At 43.4% G+C, this 9,401-nt stretch overlaps 1 long non-coding RNA gene across 1 annotated transcript in view; it reads left to right on the top strand.

Moving 5' to 3' along the window:
* The window catches only part of LOC108528159 (uncharacterized), a 34,977-nt gene extending 34,035 nt beyond the window's left edge, over window positions 1-942 (top strand). Inside the window, exon 4 of the long non-coding RNA XR_001885040.1 lies at window positions 408-942. This is a non-coding gene — a long non-coding RNA (uncharacterized LOC108528159). The remainder of the gene's footprint in view (window positions 1-407) is intronic.
* Window positions 943-9,401: the final 8,459 nt, after the last annotated feature.

Below are 9,401 nucleotides of genomic sequence, written 5' to 3'. Positions count from 1 at the left end.
GGAAAATTATGTTTCAAAACTACAGTACCCCTGTTGTTAGATTGTAGTCTTGTGTGATGTTTTTTTCAAGTTTTATTATTTTCTACTGTTTGAACTGAATTCTAATTTTCTTGGCTACAAGTCTTCAAAATAATGTTTTCAATTTTTTTCCTTCTTTTTTTCAAGTTTTTCCTAATTTGAAATCACTGAAAAGTAAGTTTTGCTTTCTTAAAACCCTGTGAACTGAAGCCAGACAACTTAAACTTCAGAAGAAAGTAACAGCAACCTATTTATATACATAAGCCACTTGCATACCTGCCTACTGATGTATGGACTTCAGAGTAATGTGACCTATATACATTTTTCCAGGATTGTTCTTTTGTTTATTTTTGTTTTTCTCCCTTCTTTCCCCAATTTTCTCTTCATAGGACATGAGACTTCACAGCCTGCTAAAAATAAGCCTTTGGGACCTACCTGTCTAGGAATAAACAGTCCTAGCCTTGAGAGATCAGATGAAACCTGAGGCCAGAGACTCATTTTCTTCTAAAATGATTTCTCCAAAAGATTTTTAAAAACAAAAGAGGAGAAATGTGAAAGGAAAATATATTGAGTCCCTTCAAGCTGGGAACTGCTCAGGACAAATCTGTCTCTCATTCTATTCGAAGTCATTTATCTGCTCAGAGATAGATGTATATTCTGATTGCCTTCTTTGGAAAGACTTATCAGAAATTCAAAAGAATGCAACCATTTGTCTCTCACCTACCTGTGACCTGGAAGCCCATAGGGTAAAGGGGGCTTGCTTTGAGTTGTCCCTACTTTTTTGGATGGAACAAATGTACTTCTTACATATATTGATTGATGTCTCATGTTTCCCTAAAATGTATAAAACCAAGCTGTGCCCCGGCCACCTTGGGCATGTGTTGTCAGGACTTCCTGAGGTTGTGTCACAGGTGCATCCTCAACTTTGGCAAATAAACTTTCTAAATTAACTAAGACCTGTCTCAGATTTTCTGGGTTCACAATTCCTACTTGGAAAATTGTCGATATTGTGAATGAGAGGGATTTGAAGTATCATTCTGCTTCTCTCTGTCCTCAAAGTCAGTTTTGGAATTATCCTTTCTCTCTCATTTCCAAAGATTAGGTATGAAATGAAAATGTAACCCTCAAGGCTGCATCCAATCAGGACAATGATTTTCTGATTTTTGTCTCTTGTTCAGGTAAGGAATCCCTTTTTCTTATGGCACTATGGGCAATCTGATAGGAAAACAGTGGTGCTGGTTGTGAAACCGCCTTTGCAAAATTATAACTGAGGAAATTATAACAGTGAAATAAATCAGACTTGACTGACTCTATCTTGCAACTCTATCTTCCAACCCTTAAGCTGTCATTAATTCCTGGGCATAGGTGGAACTAACTTTGGGAAGGAGTTCAGTTCATGGTTTGACTCTGAAACAAAATTGATAAGAGTGCTTTCCCAAAAAGACCCCCTTCTTGTCTGAGGCCCAGTCTGCCTTTGCAGGACTAACAAATCAGCTACAAGATTAGAAATTACAATTTTGGGCTCATGCAGCCTCTGGCTCCAAGAGTCTGAACCTCCCCAAATTGCTCCTGGGGGTAACATCACTATTGTAAAACCTAAATTCGGCACTTGAGATATTTTGCAGACCCTGCATTCGATGAATCAGCTGACACCACCCAGACCTGTAATCTGGCCCAACTAGTTCTGCCATTATACCCAGGAACAGAAGACATTAAGGAAACTTAACTTCAACCCACTATGATTCCATCTCCAACCTGACCAACCAGCACTCCCCACTTCCAAGCCCCTACCCACAAAATTCTTTAAAAACTCTGATCCCCAAATGCTTCGAGTGACTGATTTGAGTAATAATAAAACTCTGGTCTCCCACAGAGCCAGCTCTGCATGAATTACTCTTTCTCCATTGCAATTCCCCTGTCTTGATAAATCGGTTCTGTCTAGGTGGCAGGCAAGGTGAACACATTGTGTGGTTGCAGTTGGCTATGTGTTTAGAGGAGGACGATTTGAGAGCAAGAGATATTCTGCTATGTACAGTGCTCCCCCTTCCCCAGACATGTGAGGACAGCCAGCATATCTCTTCCACACTCTCACGCTGTCCAAAGTCTGAAGTCACATAGGTCATGAGCAACCATGTTTAATGAGTAAAGAAAGAACTGCTGGTCTCACAGACCTTTTAAAGGGCTTGCCCCCACAAGTTCAATATCTTGTTTGCTCTCCAGGGCCTGTGAAGCCCTCTGAGCCTACCCTACCTGCTCATGCCTACTAAAGGCAAAGACAGCTTTGAAAGTGGAAGTCTAGTTATCAGGAGTTAGTGCTTTTATGCACACCTGTAAAGAAGGAGGGGAACGGAATTCAGTGCTTTGGGAATATCAGTATGCTTTTGTGTAGAGAGGATAGGTAGACGTGGCTTGCAGAGTCCAATTAACAAGAGTGAGGTCTGGTGTAAAGAAAGTGATTTATTCCAAAGTCAATTTAGGGGCAAAAGTACAGGATTCCTGCCTAAGGGGACCACTTTGCTTATGGGGCAGAAACTGGGTACTTTTAAAGGGGAAGGCACACAGGGGAGGAAGTCAGCAGGTAGGGGGGCATCAAAGTGCTAGCTCTGGTGCTTTATCTACTGAGCTGTAGAGCTGGTGACTGCTGGTGCCTTTGTGGACAGGACCAGGCCAAAAACTCCCCAGGTAGGAGAGAGTTTTTGTAGCGGGACTTTGGGTTGTAAATCAACCATTTTCTCTTGAGGCTTTCTCCTGGTGGGTGCGAGTTCCTTTCTGGAGTTTCTAAGCACAAAGATAAACTTGCCTTGTAGGGAGTGTCTGGTGAAGGGGAGGAAAAAGGCTATATTTGCATTTTTAAAGGGCCAAGTAGGAAGTAACTTAAAAGACAAAGGTACAAATGGCGTATTGGATAATCTCTCCCCTCCAATCCCAGGAATGCATGTTTTGGATTCATATAGATGCAGATACAAATCCTGGCTTTGTTGATTATTAAAACTGACCAGTGGTAGATACTGAGTCTCTTCCATCTCACATAGTGGGGACAGTAATGAATACATCATAAAATCATTATGATTAGATGAGATGATATGTATAAAGTACTTGGCATAAAACAATAGCTAATATAGCAACTATTCATTCACAAAACACAGACAAAGGTAGGGATCTGATCCTCATATTTCCTCTTCAACTCTCTTCTCTCTACCCAGCTTACAGAGCGTTATCTATTGGGCTTGGAAGTGCGGGAGGATGCAGATGAAGAAAGGGCAGGAAAAAATGAACGCTGCCAGCTTATAGCTCTATTCAGATGTTTTCTGTCTTATTTCTGGATAATGTCTTCTGAAGTCAAGGAATTTGGTCTTCCTGCTCCCTGTTTCAGCAGTATTTGGATTATAGGCAGCTATTCAGGGCACAGGTGAATGATGTATGTGAGAATATGTGTGGGGAACGTGTTCATTAATACTACATATTAGTCCATACCTGGTTTGCTATCACTGCCGAAGCATCTGGTTGGTCTTTGTTCCAGTAGGTAGCGCTCTGTCCAGTGATCCTCAAGAGGAGGGGTTTTATTTTCTAAAAAGGCATCTATGGATGAAGAAGAGCATTGACCATGGTGGGAGGTGATCTGAGTGGAGTACAGATACTGCCTCTTCATTGCTACATTGCTAGGTGACCTTGAACATTTAATCCCTTTGAGCCCAGGTTTTCTCATTTTAAATTAGGGCAAGGGTCATAATAATACCTTTCTTTCAATGTTGTTAAAAAATTAAGTAAAGGCCATTAAAATTGCAAGTACAGTTTTTCTAAATCTCCCATACAACTTAATTATCTTACTATTGAAGGTTGCACATATAAAATGGGAAGTGAAAAGTTAACTGTTCTCCCAGACATTTTGGTAAGAATACTAAGGTGATAATGATGCCAACATAAGTAAGTAATTTACAAGAATAGTTCTACAGATTTCTGGTGTTTAAAGTTATCTCAAATAGGATTTCAAAAATATTAGCAAATCGTGATGTAGTCTGTATTATGGACTTGACACTCTTCTGAGCATTTCAGATCTATTATTTCATTTAATTCCATGCTAAGCAGTATAATCTTGGAGAAATTTTAGCTTTGATTTGAAACTTGACAAAATAATTTATATGTCTGCCATGGACTGAATTTTGTCCACCCAAAATTAACATGCTAAAGTCCTAGCCCATGATATGATGGTTTTTGGAAGTGGAGCCTCTGGGAGGTAATTAGTGTTAGATGAAGTCCTGAGGGTGCGGGCTTCATGGTGGGATTGGTACCCTTATGAGAAGAGACACCAGAGAGCTTGCTCTCTCTTGCACTCTCTCTCTCCCTGTGATGTGAGGTTGCAGCATGTTGGTGCTGTCTACAAGCCAGGAAGACAGCCCTCACCAGAAACCAACCATGCTGACACTTTGATCTTGGACTTCCAGTTTCCAACGCTGTGAGAAAATAAATTTATGTTGTTTAATCCACCGAGGCTAGTATTTTTTATGGCAGCCCAAACTGACTAATACAATAATCTTAATGCTCTCTTTCTCTGTGGTTGGTTCTCTCCCATTGGCCCTGGGCAACATCTGTTGATAGAACTTTGCTTCAGTGTAATTGAAAAAGCAAGCAAACACGTATCAACATCTGTAAACGTTTTCATTCAGTCCACCATGGAACTAAAATTCATCCAATGTTTACCATGCTTTTATCCTCTTTTGCACCCACCTTCAACCAATACAGTTATTTCTAGAAAGAATTTGGGCAAGCTTCTGCCTTTGTTCAAATATGCACGTGGCCAAGAGGTATTTTTCCTCCATTTTTTTTTTAAAGAAACCTAATGAGTTCTTTTCTCATCCTCTTTATTAAATTATAAATTCCTTGAAAACAGTATCATTCTTGTTATTGAGTGATATGCAAATTCTAGTGTAGCAACCTTGTATCTCTTGGACACTTAACACTTATCTGCTAAATTGTACCACATTTTTTAAAAGGGGACCTCAGATCAGTTTGGGCTTAGAAAAATGGAGGAGTTGGGAGGAGGGTGTGCCAGAGAGATGAGTCCAAACCCAAGGCCTTGAGAACAAAATGCAGGGAAAACCAAAGTGCAAACATCAAGGCCAAGTCCCAGGGCAAGAGAAGCAGCCTGAAATAAGGAGTCATTTGAAATTGGAGGGGAGTAGGAGCCACTCTGGAATGCAGACAGGAGGCCTGCCACCGCTGCTAAAAGTGTCGCTACTATCCCTAGGCTTCCCGATAGGTCAGCTGGAGAATGGGATATGCCACTCACATATACAAGGCTGTTTATGTACAGGCTGGGGCCTGACATTTCATCTTTGTATTCATCCTCATGCCGTTCTTTCAAGGGTGGTTCCTTCTCAACCCGGTTTGTTTATAAACATCCAGGACAGCAGTCCCTTGCACACTGTAGGGGTTAAATCTTTGTTGACATGGATTGCAAGTCATTGTCCATAGGGCTTGGGTGGGGAAGGAAGATAGGATTAGCCTGGAGCCTCTGTAGAAGATCTGTTTCATCCTAAATTACATTCAGAAAAGTAAATAATTCTTAGAATGCATTTCACAAGAGCAACACACTCATTTTAGTGTCCTGGATATGGTCCAGGGAATTGTAATCTGAATTCTCCATTTCATATGGTCATGTTTCTAACATTGCCCAGAAAGGTCATTCCTGGGTTGCAATGGATTGAGAGGCAGGAAATAAGAACTCAATCTTGGCCCCACCACCAAATCATTCTGTCATTCTTGGTCCCTGAGCAAGCTGTCTCCCAACTCTGCTCTCAGTTACTCCATCTGGGAAATGGGAATAACAAACTCCCTGTTGAAAACATGAAGATGAATTAGAGATAATATTTTTAAAGTGATTTCCCAGCCAGAAGGAAAATGCTGCATATTTCATAGCTGCTCCCAGGGACAAAATCACACACATGTAGTAGTCGTTTCTTTCCTCTGTAATTGAGAAAATCTAGAACTTGAACTGGGCAATTCATTGTTCTAATGTTTGAGAGGGTATGAATAGTGATCTTAAAAAATCAGCCAGTCACAGCTGATGTTGAGAAAGGGTAAACACTAGGGGAATCAATGGGCTTTAGAAGGAGGCAGTAAAACCTCCAATAAAATAGCTCACTAAATCCCAGTCTTGGCTCTGGCTCAAATCCCCTCACTAGAGTCTTAAAGTATGATGGGAAGCTTCTGGCGTTATACCTGGCACAGCACCACCCTGGGGTCCAGCTGGCCTTATAAAACTCTTTCATTCGTACACTCGGCTACTCCTATTCACCATGCAGGGAAGGCACCCACTGTGTGCTCTCCTGGTGAATGCAGGTGGTAGCCAAGGCGGAATGTCACGTTGACTCTCGAAAGCATAGGGTCTGGTACCTTGTGGGAACTCGTAGATATCTGTCCGGGAAATAAATGAACGAATGAAGGTACTTGTTCCATGCAACTGAAAGTTTGGGCAGTTTTCCTTACCCTCTCCTGGAAGAAGACACAAGTCCGTGCACACTAAAGGGACATTTGGTGGGCACCCAAAGCATGAGAGAGTTTCGCAGTAACAAAACTAACACCTATGTAGTAGCTGCTGAACGTGCCAGGAGTTTTCACCTTGTTTAATCTTCACAATAATCCCATGAGGTATGCTCTGTGATTATTATTCCCATTTTACAGATAAAGTCAAGGCCCAAAGGAGTTTTGTAACTTGCCTAATGGTTAGGATGCCGGGTGATCTGAATGCAGGCAGCCTGACTTTGGATCCCATCCCGTTAAACACTCAATTACAGTGTACTTCAATGACCTATGACTCCTACCACAGGAGCAGACTTCGGGAGAAGATACCACTCGGTGCACTACTGTGCCACCATCCCAGCATGAGACCAGAGCAGTGCTCAGTATCCTGACACACTGGGGTAAGTTGGGCCTGATGTTTCTGTTTCCTAATAGGGACATTGAGGTGCAGTTGTGTGTCTCACTCATAGTCACTAGGCTTAACTGTGGCAGAGCAGGGATCAGGAATCTGGTCTGCTGGTCCCTGCCATGCTGCTTGGGGCTCTGCAGTTCAGCCACTTGTGCCAGAGACACTCACCTAGCATACCTCTCAGCCCTGTCCCACCAGACTCCTTGGCCCAAGGCCAACAATAGTGGCCATGCCTGGCAATCAATTGTTAGACACCTGCTTTGTGTGAAGGACTTCGGGCACTAGAATAAAAAGCCAGAAATGGAAGACTTTGAGGAACATTTAATCCAACCTCTCATTTCACAAATGGAGAAAGTTAGGCAGCTCATCCAAGGTCCCAAACTACTTGGTAGCAGTCTGGAACAGGGCCCAGGTCTCCCAACAAGACATGTCATATTCATTTGCTACTCTGCCTTACTGTGCTGGGCAGTGGCAACGGGAGGTACCAAGAGCCTCTCTGTACTGTCTGTAGAGCCTCTCCTTTCAGCTTCTCACTGCCTCACTCCATGGCCCTGCCTGCAGCCTACTCACTGCACCCTGTGGCTGTCAGTGCACGGGGTAAGCCCGGACATGTGGAGGGAAATAGGCACCCAGATTAAGGGATTCTCCCCAGGCCTGTGTATGAAAAGGATCCTCAGCAAGCCATCCATTCCCACTGCCCTCCTCCCACTCCTCACCAGAAACTTAATTAATCATGTTTGCATCTGGATCCAGACAAGACAATAGCAGGGATGTGTTTCTGGTTAGGAACTGAAGCTGCATTCGCAAAGGAATGTTGATTAGTTAGTGGTCGGTATCATTTTTCATGCCTTTTAAGTTACAAAATTTTAATATCAAAGCATTTCTCCCTGCACCGCACGTATCTATTTCTCGTAAGTGCATTATGCTGGCATAATTTTCTTCTCCTTCCTGTGGGCTCTGTTTATGAGATGATCCATCAGGTTGTCTCAGAGTCTCCATCCAGCCCTTCAGCAACCGGAGGCATTACAGGTGAACTCTGAGCCCACAGCCCCTCCCCGTGTGGAAGGGGAAGGAGAAAGGCAGGCTTAGGCTGAGATATGATACATTGTTGATCAGGGAGACAACAGTCACCCACTGCAGAGACAGCAGGCTCTCCCCCGTCCCCCGCATTTCCTGGACCCTCATTATAAATGCTGCTGCTCTTTACAACAGGAGTGGGTCCCGGAAGAGAAGAAAAGAAAACGTCCCAAACCTCCTCCAGACCCGTAGATGCTGAGGTCAGTCTGAATGCTTCAATTCAGTCTTCAATTCTACATCAGGAAAATGCCCTCAATATGGGAAAATCTTTGAATGCAGGAAGCATGGCTCAATGTGTACAACATGCCCGTGTGTGCAAAACATGTCAAGTCACAGATGATAAGGCATGGCAGAGAAGCAAGGTGGGATCTAGGTGGCACAGTCAGAAACCTGTCTGCATGCCCAGCCCTCCAGCTAAACTTCCCTTTAGACAAAAGTGGTGGAGGGGTAACAAAAGAGAATAAGGTGCCTCCTCCTTCTGTTCAGTGACCTTTCCGAAGACAGACCTGCAGTAACAAACCTGGCTGAGGCACTATGTGTACAGCTTGGACAGGATTGACCAGTGGGAACAAAATAACAGCATGTTCTAAGATGCTCAGATGCAGGCTGACCTTCCCTCCAGCTGAGAAATCATCCTGTGGTCACTGATTTCCTGAATGCACTGGCCTGAGGGCATGGGGAGGGCCTGTTACAAGACAGGATCACCAGGGGGAGTTCAGGGGATTCAGTACATATTTGTGTCATATTGGTCCCCAAAGCAGTTTGGGTTTGTTGAGGCAGGGTTTGACTTGCTGAGAGTCCAGCTCCAGGTCATTGTTGTTACTCCAGACACTGGGAAACGTGGATTGTGGGGTGAGATACTGAAGCTGGGGATTGGCCTGGAGACAAGAGAGTACTCTGCACAACTCAACAGCAAAGTCACATTCCCAGAGAGCAGCCAATCGATTCAAGGGTTATTTATTCAGCAAATGAACTGCAATTGTGTGCCAGGCACTGTGCTAGAGGTACACCACACTGGGCCCATTGCAGGCCTCACCCCATGGGGGGTGGCCTGACTTGGTCTCATTATTTGTTCCTCTAACTCCCAGGCCTCTTCCTTGGTGCTGGCTAAGGGCTAGGCTGGATGTTTAGCTGTAGCCCTAAGGAAAAATTTTAGTATGTCCATTTTTATACACAGAGGCACAGATGGTAAGCAGCTATGAAAGTTGTCAGAATCAAAATGGAGTCATTTATGTTAAAACCTTGGCAAATGGAGCCAGGGATGGCCATCAAGGGAGGGTTCTCACACATGAATGCCTGATAAGAGCTGTCACAATACTTATTTGGCAGATTTACCACAATACAGATTTACCATGATCACGAAGATCTTCTGAAGGTG

Source organism: Rhinopithecus bieti, unplaced genomic scaffold (assembly GCF_001698545.2).
Source record: "Rhinopithecus bieti isolate Rb0 unplaced genomic scaffold, ASM169854v2 scaffold_3040, whole genome shotgun sequence".
In the NCBI taxonomy this organism is placed as follows: domain Eukaryota; kingdom Metazoa; phylum Chordata; class Mammalia; order Primates; family Cercopithecidae; genus Rhinopithecus; species Rhinopithecus bieti.
This window is presented reverse-complemented; position numbering and strand designations above follow the sequence as displayed.